At 43.9% G+C, this 12,934-nt stretch overlaps 1 protein-coding gene across 11 annotated transcripts in view; it reads right to left on the bottom strand.

Annotated features, from left to right (window-relative positions):
* roq (RING finger and CCCH-type zinc finger domain-containing protein roquin) overlaps positions 1 to 12,752 on the bottom strand; it is a 151,078-nt gene extending 138,326 nt beyond the window's left edge. For 4 of the 11 annotated variants that reach the window (XM_065447687.2, XM_065447686.2, XM_065447689.2 and 1 more), the window contains exon 1: positions 12,314 to 12,750. The gene's annotated coding sequence lies outside the window, so the exon portion shown is untranslated. Of the gene's footprint in view, positions 1 to 12,313 lie in introns of all 11 variants that reach the window. The other 7 variants (XM_065447690.1, XM_065447693.1, XM_065447688.2 and 4 more) reach the window with 4 other exon arrangements.
* Between the last annotated feature and the right edge of the window lie 182 nt (positions 12,753 to 12,934).

Here is a 12,934-nt window from a genome sequence, read left to right as displayed (position 1 = left end):
GCAGAATAGAATGCATTAATTCCCCTTGGTTTAACATGCACCTCAAGCACATAAATAATAAGAAAAGACTATTTCATTGGGCTAAAATTTCAGCTAGTAACTACATCGAACAAGTACATAAGTGCGGAAAATGAGTATAATGCAGCTCTACTACACACTAAACTTCTACAGTAAAACACTTCTCGCCATGCTTCAAGACAAACTGACAAAATTTTGGCAGACCATTAAACCAACTGGCTCTAATACAAAATCTTTGAGTGACAACAATGGGTATTCAATCCCTGAATCTGAAGCTGTTAATGTGCTAAATGATGCTTTTTGCTCTGTATTCACTGTGAAGTTGCCGGTTATATGCGCACACCCAAATAAACATTATGGTAGCTATCGGCCCTATTGGTACTATTGTGTTAACGTATAGACAAACTTAAAAACTCATCCTCTGTTGGAACTGATGGCATAAATAAATTCCTTGAAAATACGGAACATAATAGCTTCATTTTGTCCCATCTTCTAACAGGCTCTCAATACAGGTTCAGTCCCTACCAATACACCAATCAAGTAGGTTGTTCCCACCTTCAAAAAGGGTAACAAGTCCTCTCCAAGCAACTATGGCCCCATTTCCATCCCCATTGTTTGCAGTAAAATTATGAAACGTATCATCTATTCAGACGCAGCATGTTTCTTATCAATCATGAACTTTTTTCACCGTTACCAAATTGGTTTTCGTCATGATCACTCGTGCGAAATGCAACTTGCTCTTTTCTTGCAAGACATTCACTCGCACCTTCACCGAAACATGCTCATTGATGCTTTACTTCTCAACTTTAAGGAAGCTTCCGATAAAGTCCCTAACCATCGCTTTTTGCTCAAGCTATAGAGTCTCAAGTTGGATCAGCACGTTTTCTCTAATGGATTTGCAAATTAATAACTAAGCATCAGCAGTTTATTTTCGCTGACTACCACTCTTAACCCCGATTCCCCTCTGCAGGGCAGTGTATCAGGCCCGCTTTTCTTTCATATCTATATTAAAGGGGCCCTAACACAGGGATGAGAAGAGAAAGACAACAAGAATCTGCTTATCCGTGTTTATCTGCATGCTGGAATGATGTTTCATAATGCTATTCACAACCAACTAGCCCAGCTGTCTGTGCTTATCTGAAACACTTTTTGAACATCGTAAGGAAACGTTGCGAATCTGCAAAAGAGGCTCCTGTGAACACGTAAATTCCCTGTTGCACTTGCACGCAACAGGGACTTTACAATCATGTGTCAAAAACAGTGAAAAATCGCCTGCTCTCGCCTTCGCAATGTCGTCATCGCAAGCAGAAGCCCACAAACAGCAATTGACAGATTTCATGATCACCGAGAAAATTCTCACAAATAATCTTATTGCTAAGCAGAGTTAAATTAAAAACATGTGTCTGTGATCTCACAAAGAACACAAAAAGCATTTTATCTTTGCACTGCATAGCGGCGTCTGCTGCACGTGGCCTGCGAGATAGCCACAGCGTGCTGCGCACCGTAGATACCATGGCTGCCACAGGGTGCCGCTACAAGCCCTCTCGCCGGGCGAGATGCTCAGCTTTTAGGCAGGGCTTTGCCCCCTTGCCATCATCCCCGTGTAGCATCCAGCACGACCGTGGAGACGAAAGGAGAGACAAAGATGCTCATCAGTGTGATAACTCAGCTTTCACTTGAAGGATTTGAAAAATTTTCCAGACAAGGGATTAGCGAGGCGAAGTCATTTCATCATCATCATCATCAACCTATTTTACGTCCACTGTCGGACGAAGGCCTCTCCCTCCGATCTCCAATTACCCCCATTATTAAATGATTGGTAATAATGGTTATAATGATCAGTTAGAAAAGTGTTTCAGGGCCCCTTTAACATCTCGCCTCCATGTTCAGTCTTACATACGGCTCTTTGCCAATGATTGCATTGTGTACCACTGTGTACCTCACTATATTTAATGCTGCTGATCTCTCTACCCAATAAAACGATCGTTCTCTAATACAGAAATGGCGCGATAACTGGTTTATGTCCTTAAATACTAACAAAACATTTTTCCTTTCCTTTCACCGCTGCCACGACCCCATCTGGTTTATTGCCATTTACGGTTGCCCGGCTATTACCATTTACGGTTGCTAGGCTGAGTTGTTGCTTTCTTTAATTAGAATGCAATGTAGTCTTCCTTTAGCAATAAACGAGACCCGAGCAGGTGCTGTGATGTTATGGAGAGAGGGGCTGAGCTTTCTCTGATTTTTAAGTACCTTGGCGTTTCTTGGGCTCTTACTTAGACCAAACGTATTACCTAAATCATTAATTCTGCAAATCATGTGCTAGGCTACTTAAGCCATAATCTACTCTTCGTGCCACCTTCTGTCAAACTTCTCACGTACATAACACTTGACTGACCTAAGCTTGAGTGTGCTGGTTCCATTTTTCATCCTCACCAAGCTAATCTAGTTAAAATGCTAGAATCATTCCAAAACTTTGCCTCCAGATTTATTTTCTCTTGCTACTCACAGCAGTGTTTACTGCCTTCAAATCACAACTTCATCTTCCTACACTCACCTCTCATTGTATTGCCTCATTACAGAGCTCTGTCTTTTTCACAGGTCATTCTATTCTTTAGCACCAAACAACGATTTCATTCAATGTGCGCATTGCATCTCCTGCAGCAGCCATCAAAGGCTATTTATTCTCCAGGAGACAGCACAATGATATATCAAAAATTGTTTTTCTTACATACTACCCAAGACTGGAAGGACTTTCCATGATGCATTGCTTTGATAACAGAGCACCTCCAATTCAAGTACGCCATTAAAACAAAATTTTACCATGTAACCCACGACTGCTATACTCATGCCCTCCTCATGTACTGCCCCACATCGAGGCCCTTGAGGTATAATAAATAGATAATAAATAAAACATGAACAGCAAACAAATACTTTTCCAAACCTGCTAGGCTGAGTTGTTGCTTTCTTTAATTAGAATGCAATGTAGTCTTCCTTTAGCAATAAACGAGACCCGAGCAGGTGCTGTGATGTTATGGAGAGAGGGGCTGAGTGTTGGCACCCGAGTTTTTGTGTCTCTTCAGGCTTACCAGGCACAAGAGCAGCCATGCTGAATATAAAAGAAGCATGATTTGCCAGTACAGCCTAAATTAACTTTCTCCTCTGTTGTCCATTTAGAGGGACGTTAAAGTGAAAGATAAAGTTAAAGGCCTTTCATGTAATCTCACATTTCTGGGACTTTTGAGGTATGAATAAATAAAAGGCCAACTGCAACCAAAATCGGACCACGTAAAATGGAGAGAGAAAGCTGCTCATCAGTGTGATAACTCAGCTTTTACTTGAAGGATTTGAAAAATTTTCCAGACAAGGGATTAGCGAGGCGAAGTCATTTCATCATTGTCATCATCACCATCTACCTATTTTACGTCCACTGTAGGACGAAGGCCTCTCCCTCCGATCTTATCTTATCTGAAACACTTTTTGAACATTGTAAGAAAATGTTGCGAATTTGTAGAAGAGGCTCCTGTGTATTAGAGGACGTAGACATAGAGCAGCCTCCCTGTAAAATTTTAGCTTTACATACGAGTGGATGAATCAAGAAAAGCGTGCAAGAATAACATTTTTTATATCAAAACTTCTAAAGGAACTGCCATTATTGTCCACCAGAAATTACACAGAACCAGAAATGTTGAGAAGTGGCACAGTACCTGGGCATGACCTCCAAAATTGGTCCATTCGGAGGTCAATGCCTGCAGCACACTGAAAATCTCGGAGGCCATGTTGAGAGATTAGCATCACATCCAATAACCAGTAGGTGCTCGCATGATATGCTTAGGTGCTATTTAAAGGCTGTTAATAAAGAAATTCACAATAGGTGATGTCTAAAACATGGCATCTATGATGTGTTTCCAGCTCGGAAATTCCCTTCAACACATGGTCAGTAAAAGCATAGCCTTCAATATCTGGTTTTGTTATCCAGAGAAAATCCTCACTGAGGAGTGGATTTGGGCATCAGAGTTGCAGAATGGAGCCCTCTATTCCATTCCCATATAATTTCAGAGTGGAAATCTGTAATTCCTTTTCTTTAACCACCCCAAAATGGCGAGTTAGAACATTCCCACTCCTATGGTGGCTGAGCTGGTCCACTGAATTCCTCAAAGTCAAGTAAATTATGTTTACTTTATAACTGTTCTCTACTTGCACTTGCATGCCTAGTGAGAAAATTCTTTTTTTGAAGTCTTAACAACATAACAATTAATGCTATGCACAATTGTTTTGCACAAGAACGAACACACTTTGTGGCTTCTCATCTCTTCATGGCATTGGTACCTGTAATTTCTCTATTTCTTAATTATTCGAGTAAAGGAAAGTACAAAGTAATGTTACACCAAGTCCTCTGCAGTGGGCAAGCACAACTATATGAGGAAAAACAGGCAAGTAAAATTAAGGTGATGGCCTCAATTGAGTTTAGAACAAAAGAAATCACTGAAGCCAGACATTTTTTTTTGTCACATTTACTAGTAGACAAGTGGGCACCATTTCTCAGCAAACCACTCTAACCACTTGCGATGGTGCATTCTAGATACACAACAATGCGAAAAAACACTGCACGCTTTTGAAATCCCCATGGACTTGTGCAAGGTGCAACCATTAATGACGTGGCTGTCTTTGGCCTGTGCCCATATCTTTTAGATCAAGCATGCGTTTGCTAAATCTGATAATTCTTGACAACTTACTTTTAACTCTAACTTTCAATTAACTGAAAGACACTATATTTCAATACATTTCAACATTAAAACAATGAAAGCTTTTCGGGTCCTCAGGAGTGTACAATGAGTAGCATACCTCATTTGTGATTACTGCAGCAGATGTAGCCACCTATAGGTAGATACTGGAGGAGTATAGAGTAAAAAGTGAGAAATGTAAAAAAATATTGAAGTTAAAGGTTAAAGGCTCGTCATGTAATCATACCATTTCTGGGACCATTGAGGTATTAAAGGGCCCCTGAAACGGTTCGGACAAATTTTGTAGGCGCGTAGGGTACAGCTTAAGTAGAACATTCGCACCACAATTTAAGTGAAGCGTTACGTATTAATGGAGCTGCAAGCGATTAGAAGTTACCCTCCTCCCTAGCTATGCTTTTCCTCCTCAACTCGCTCGCCGAGCGAGCGGCGCTAAGCTCCGCCTTCACTGGTTCAGCGTCACGATGCGACGTCACATCGCTCACTTCCGGTTGTTTAGGAGCACGCCCCCTCCCGCGCGAGACCTCTCCGCTAGCCGCTTGGCCGTCGACCGAGAGCTATCGAAGCAGCGTGCGTTGCGAGCATTCTGTCGTAGCGCCGAACGTGTCCGGTACTCCACTAAAAACAGGCAAGCTGGTCATTTCGGCAAATGACTGGAGGCATAAACTCAAGCTGATGAAGGGACTTTAGCGTAGACGTACGTGAGCAGCCTGATCGGTCTGCACGGTCCAGACACTTGCTGGCGCAGCGCATAACGAATCAAACAAAGCGCTAATATTGCTCTAACCAAGTGTAAAGCATTTTAAACATTTATAAATCAACGTGTTGATGATTACACTCCTGCGAAAAATACACACCAGCAGCAAAGAATACACTTCGTTGCTGCTACTGTGTATGGTTGAACTCTGTGCCACCAGGTGGCTGCACCGTGCAGACCGTTCACATTTGCCCTTCTGCTCATCTCGTGGCTCGTCCCGGCACAGTCAAGCGGCCAGACCCTGTCCCCTTGCGCTTGCGTTTGCCCTAATACTGGACTCGCGGTTTGCAGGTCGCTAGGTTTGCAGTCCACAAGGCAACAAAGTCGAATCATAGTGCTCGCGAAAAGACTGAGACCGACTCTGACCGCGGAGCTCTCGTCAAAATGCAGTACGTTGTAACACAAGCAGACGACACTTGCTGTGTGCCGGAAGTGCTGAAGTGTACTAAAAAACTATTCTTGTGTATTCTCTTTAAGTTATTTTCTTTTTACAAAAACAAAGTAACTAACATTCCAACTATTACGAGCATCATTTGTTCACCATAAAGTTGGAAAAATTATCGACCACGCGCCCTGGTCAGCCAATCAGATAGCTCGCCCATGTGACGTAATATGGGTTATTTGCATCATATGGGTAGGGGCGGCTTAAAATTCCGCCGAGCAGTGCGCTGCGATCGGCAGCGATGGGTATTTTTAAAACCTTATAATAAATTACACGCTTTACGCAGAGCACTTAGATGCATCAATTAATGATCAGAAGAACCTACTCTAACGACTCAGTACGTTTGTAGAAAATCGCCAAAATCGTTTCAGGGTCCCTTTAAGAATAAATAAAGGCCAACTTCAACAAAAATTGGACTGCATAAAAGGCCTAGTTTTAGATAGCACAGATAAAGAGAAGCCTCAATATAAAATTTTTATACTTTAAATACAAGTAGATCCATCATAAAAATAGTGCAGTCTAGTCTATTGGTAAATTTAACAGTTTTGTAGTCTTGCTCAAACACTTAGGAGGCGATGGGCCTGCCGATCTGTACGTTTACAGAATGCCTACTACGACTAGGTGTGCACAACACAGCCGAGGAGCTGATTGAGGCACATTTATCCAGTCAGCGAACAAGGCTAGCGGTTACGGAAGCGGGTACGTTCATCCTCTTACACCTAGGGCTCTCTGCCCCTCTCAGCCATCCGCTGCCTCAGACTGTGAGCTTAACCCATGCCATCCGGAGCAACATCACTGTACGTCCTCTACCTCACAACATGCACACAGTGCACCACGCACAGTGAAGGGAGGCTCGGGCCCTGGCCATACACAACCCATGTGTATATGGGACTTTACCCTCTACAGCCTACACGGATGCGGGGCCTTACCCCAGATGCGCAGCCACAACAGCCACCGTATTCGTCAACAAAGAACACCGGAGCAGAATTTCGCTCACCCGAAACAATCCCCTCCAAGTCGAGGAAGCAGCCACAGCCCTCGTGCTCTCCGAAACAGAGGTTGAAGTCATAGTGACAGACACCCAACAGGCGTGCCGCAACTTTGCTAGCGGCAGAATTCATACTGCTACGCTCCAGATGATCAATCAAAAGCCGCCAACGAGATCAGCCATGATCATCTGGGCGTCAGCTCATCACGGCATTCCTGGCAACAAGGTCGCCAACCACGTGGCTCGAGATTTGACCCACCGAGCCGACACCGAGGAATCTGAACCCGAGCACATCCACCTTCTAGTCTCATACCAAGACATCACACAACACTACAAGCTAACCCGCAGAACATATGCACCCCCACACACGTCACCTACCTCCTACCTAGAGAGCAGGAGCGATTCCTCTGAGCTCTACTGGTTAATACATTCCGCCACCAAACTAGAAATCACCTCATAGCACCTACACAATTCTCTCCACAATGCCACTTCTGCGCAGAGCCTGGGTCTCTCAGCCACATAGTAGGGAGTTGCAGAGCAGCACCATTAAATCCCCCGAACCCTTACTACACCAACGAGCTTTGGGAGAGAGCCTTGGGCAGCTCCGACCTCGAGGATCAGTGACAGCTGATTGCGAGGGCCAAGGACACGACCCGAGCTCAAGGCATTCAAGAATGAGCACGCCTCTCCAAAGCTGCATTTACCTAATAAAAATGTTTATTCTCCCTCTCAAACACTTGGCACTGTGGGACTATGTGCCAGTTCCATTCCAACCTCATTGTGGTTTCTAGAGCATTCATTCGATTCCCATTCCATCAGTCAATACCGCACAGCTGCAAGAACAGGAAAAATTGGAAGCCATTTGAATTGTAGCACAAAGCTACAAAGGAAACCCATACAAGTTTCTCAACTGCTACAATTCTACAGTTGCTACAATTCTACAGTTGCTACAAGTCAGGTGGCTGCCAATTTTTCCCTCTTACATACTTTCCTCCACCTTGCAGGCTTCCACAGAACTAATTTGCCATGCACAGCTGCAATTTTGCAATTGCAAAATGTGCCCATAGTGAATAATTAGAAAGTTGATTAGTGAATATTAATTAGCTGCATGGACATTCCAATACCTCAGGTAGACAATTTCTATCCCTTGTACTTGAAACCAGAACAATGCCATCACATACATTTTTTTTTAATCTGTCCAAACTAAAAGAAAACAGGTAATATGCATACTACTCAATTATAATGAATGTATCCTAAGTGAAATTTGGTCACAGCTGACCTTTAAGCTACACTGGTAATTTCCAGTAGCTACACTTCTAGGATACAAAATAGACCAGTCTTGCTTGAATGGAGGCCTCGTAGGCTAGAAACAATACCCTAGTAACAAAGAAGAATAAAACTGCTGCACCAGAGCCCCATTACATCACAACTTTTGACGGCATCTGAAGTTCGTCAATCTCTAGCAAATTGACGAACTGTTCAGGAGTAAATAAAGATTACATTGCATTATAAAGTACATGAAAACTCAAGCTGACAACTTCAAGGGAGGCTTGTGCACAAAAGCTATCAAAATACCTGAAGATACAGTAAAGGCATGGTATCCCACTGGCATCATCAGGGACAAAGTTTGACTGCGAAAATAAAAGAGAGAAGTTTGTTCTCAGTTTTCTCTGTCAGTAACAATCCTTTCACCGGCCATAAAAATGATGAAGTTAGGAAATCATGCTCCACCAGTCTTAAGCTGTTTTTCAGTGCTTCGTTTTAGTACTACAAAGCTAATTAGAATTTTCTCCTGTTGCTATTCACATTGAATATGTTATGTTCTTCTCTTATCCATCTATTACATTACACCAAGCCACAATTTTTTTGCGATCAAGTCCAATGAAATGCAAAAAGCGCACCGCGAGGCCGATGTTGCATATTTGAGCCACCTGTGAGTGATTGACAGAGACAACCACACATACCCGATATGGCTGCTGGAAGAAAGGACTGGGCATTCAACAGGGACACTTTGGCTCCTGTTTCCTTTGATGCCAAGCATGCTAGCCTCACTCACGCCGGCCAGGGATACTGCATGGCACCAGTTGAAACTGGCGAGAACATTGCATGATGTGACCACCTTACCAGCAAAGCTAGAGAATGCGCACCAAAGAAAATGGAAGCCAAGTCTTGCCTGTTATGGCATGCCTCCTCGCTTCTACCAGAAAAACTAGATAGATGCAGCTGTCTGTGACAATCACTGGCACATGTTGCAAAGTGCATCTTTGACCACACATTCTGTTGTTTGCGTTTCATTTTATGCCTTTAGTACTCATATTCTCGGCTTGAAAAAAAAAACGTTTTTTTTTTTTTTGTAGTGGCCACTGATAACAGCCTATCTTGGTGAGCACCATGCTGGTATAGCATTCTCATCAACAAATACTTTTTTCTTTATTTGTGCCAAGCACCACAAACACCGGTAGAACTTTTTCCATGCAAATCACTTGCAAGAACTAAACTAGAAGACATATCTGCCATATGGGACACACCTCAATCTTGCCTTGCGGACCTCAAAGCCATCTAACAGTACATACCTATGTGCTTCCATCATTGCATTGCCAGATTGTCATTATTTAAAAGCTTTCTTTTTTTATTCTCTTCTGCACTGTACACTATTTATAACAGCACCCTGCCTGTTTCTCAGCATGTTAATTTCCTCCGTGTTGTCCATCCACATGCCTGTATTTACATCTTCATTTTTATTCTGAGCAGCCTCCCCTTTACAACACCACTATTACCTGTTTGGAAATGTTCAGAAATGCAGTCCCTACATGTCTTTCTATTTGACCATCTATGTAACTTATTTTGTTGAGGCATTGTGTTGATGTGTAGGCAGTCTGTTGACAGTGCCCCTTTCTTTTGATATTCTTGCACTGCAGCGAAATGAATTGCTATGTTTGCATCCTACCCATAAGCATTTACATCTTTCTTCTACACGGAGTAGTGTTCCATTTTACTGGTGTGTTTTGAAATGCACCAATTTACTATTGTTTTGAAACCACTAATATATAAACGAATTCAACCCCAATCCATAGCGCAAGGCCCCTCGGTTGGGACAGCTAGGGCAGCAGCAGTGCAAGCCTGCAGAAGTACTGTTCATAAAAATGAATGTGCTTGCTACATAACCAGACTATGAAGGAATCAAAACAGAACTCTTCCAATCCAGAAAAATTATGCACTTTCATACACCTGAAGCCAATAAATATGTACCATCCATTTTGTTTTTCTCTGAACGTATCTTTTTTAAAAACTGCCTAAAACAAACACCGTAGCTCCACCTCTTCAGGCAGGTTACTGAAAGAGTCAGTCATCAGATATGTTATTGTCACGTTCAGGTACCCAATTACCAAAGCTTCACTAATTAAAGGGACACTAAAGGAAAAGCAAATGGAGTTGTAAGAGTAAATTACACTTCTACAATACTACAAAAACTCCTCTTGCTATAAGCGGAGGCTTCATAAGTCAGAAAAGACACAAACTAAATAAAGGTGGTCCCAGCATCACCTTTAAGTTTCCTCACCAGTTCACCATGAATTTTGATGGCACCTACTCTGCCCAGTTAATCTTTTATTGGCAAACGCAGGTCAAGTAGCAAACTTCACAAGTTTGCAGAACTTCTACTGTGCCACAATGGCCAAAATACAAGAAAACGCCCTGAAATCTAACATCACACTGATTTCCTTGCAAAATTTTAAATAGCTAAGTTTAGTCTATATTTTATTATAGTAATCAACCTCTCACATGAAATTTAAGGAAAACAGTATTGCAAGAATACTTTATCAGTCCATAAAGTAAACTTGTGGAGGCTTGCGGCTGGAGTTTCTCTTTAGTGTCCCATTAAATCTTTATACCTTACTTCAGTAAGGGCACATGTTGCAATTGCAGCAATGAGGCTATGTAATAATGGGCATGTCTACTTGAGAAATTTCTGAGCCTCTGAGAACATTCCATTTACATTCGACAATTTAATTAGCCGAATTTAAATTCGATTTCACCTGCCATATGCTAGCTGCCTGGTTAGCTCAGATGGTAGAGCGGCTGCCCCAGAAAGGCGGTGGTCCCAGGTTCGAGTCCCGTACCAGGACGAATTCTTCTTCAACTGCGAAGCTTTTCTTTCGAGGAACCCGTATGGGTTTCCTTTGTAGCACTTAGCTACATATGGGTGGATGTTTCATTTTCCCTTTATTAATCCTGTAGACACGTTCACAAATCAAAGATTTCAGCTTTTTTGCAAAATTTACCGTCATGTTTGCATAGTAATGTTCAGATGAAAACATTTGGCATATCTCAGACTGATTAACAAAATATACCAGGCACAATTTTAATATTGCTTCAACCAAGGACCAAACTGGACCAATGAAGTGCATATCTTTTGTAAAAGATCAGCAACCAGTAATGTCCTTCAGGCTGTTCAGCAAGTATTGCACGCATGAAGCTTGCTGAAGCATAATGAGGAAACTGGTCTGCCTGGCTCAGTTAACAGACAGCTAGTGCTTTGCAAACCATAGACGACAAGCAGAACTTCCAGAAGAAAATGCTGGCATTTTAAGCCCAAACCAACCACTACTTACAACATGCACAAACTTTCTTGTGTAAACAGTGCCGTGTGTCATTTCTAATGCACCTTGGCTTTTTACCCAACAAGTTCTGAACACAAAGCAAAACAAACAACGAGAGGTTTGGCGAGTTGATAAGCAAGGCCATTTACCTATAGCCGTGAAGAGGGCAGGAAGGGGGGTAAGATTACTTCGCTGCTAGGGGCAACTACCCAAGTGACCACTCACCCTCGCCAAACACAAAACAAATCATGCGCCTGAACTATGAGCAGCATAGCAGGACACCATAGTCGAAATACAGCGTCAGCTGTTTGCGCGCTATCTCCGCGTTCGAAACGGATTCTACAGTGGTCGTCAAAAACGCGGCTGCTTTAACCTAGCTCGACAGGGCACATCCGGATAAAGCCTGTTTGATTTTCCTGTCCGTGAAGCTGAACACGTTCTGTAGCTGATTAGCTTCGCCGATCGTGGAAAGCGGGTAGCAGACCGTCTCAACTCCGAAAAATCGAGCCAAACGATCACAGGGAATACGTAAATGTTGCCCTCTCCTATCTGCTGTTCCCCCAATAACAAAACTGCAATGTAACTTTTTTTTCGTAGTGAGACGCAGATTCCATACGCAAGAATGTGAAGCAGGCGCGAGAGATACGTTGAGCTCCGGCGACTGCCTCGCGCGAGCACGAGCAGGCGCTTTGGTTTCATCCAAGCGCAGCGGTTACAAGACGAACTCGTAAGGCATGCTGGGCTGCGAATGAAAACTAGCCTTCTTACCGTGCTGGGAACGAGAAGACGGCGAGTTCCCGTTCGGTCGGCCGTGTGCTGCCGACTAGAACGCTGCGATGGTCGCGTTCTCAGCTGCCCGAAGCTGCCCTGTGGTGCGGCGCTCAACCGGCATAGCAGTCCGCGGATGTCGTGCGCGGGCTACGCGGGCAGCCAGAAGAGAGACTTGAGCCGCACTATCAGGTGGAAGCGTTTCCCTTTCATCGTACGAGTAGCCGACACATCTTCGAGCCCCTTGCGCTGGAACGCGCGCCGCAACTCCAATCGACGAAGCCCCGGTCAGCCGGCCCTCTTGTTTACGGCGCTAGCTCTCCTCCAAACGGGTGCGTTTGGGGGGCTGCTAGACCGCCGCCGCTGTTCCCGAGACAGCTGGTGGAAGGATCCCGGGCGCCAAGCGCGGGGTCCGCGAGCCGCGTGGCGAAGTGCGACGCTCGCGTGGAGCTCGAGCCCACCGTGAGACCGATTCGACGGCCACAAAAGCCAGCACCACCCGCACAACGACGACGATGCGGACAAGAGTGCCCAAACAAGCGAGAAGCCAGATACGCAACCAACACAACCGCTCACAACTGGAATTCCGCAGGCTGCCGCTACCCGCACAGTTATTACGGT

The sequence above is a fragment of the Dermacentor albipictus genome, unplaced genomic scaffold (genome assembly GCF_038994185.2).
Source record: "Dermacentor albipictus isolate Rhodes 1998 colony unplaced genomic scaffold, USDA_Dalb.pri_finalv2 scaffold_14, whole genome shotgun sequence".
Lineage (NCBI taxonomy): Eukaryota > Metazoa > Arthropoda > Arachnida > Ixodida > Ixodidae > Dermacentor > Dermacentor albipictus.
Note: the sequence above shows the minus strand (reverse complement) of the source record. Positions and strands in the feature narration are given on the sequence as shown.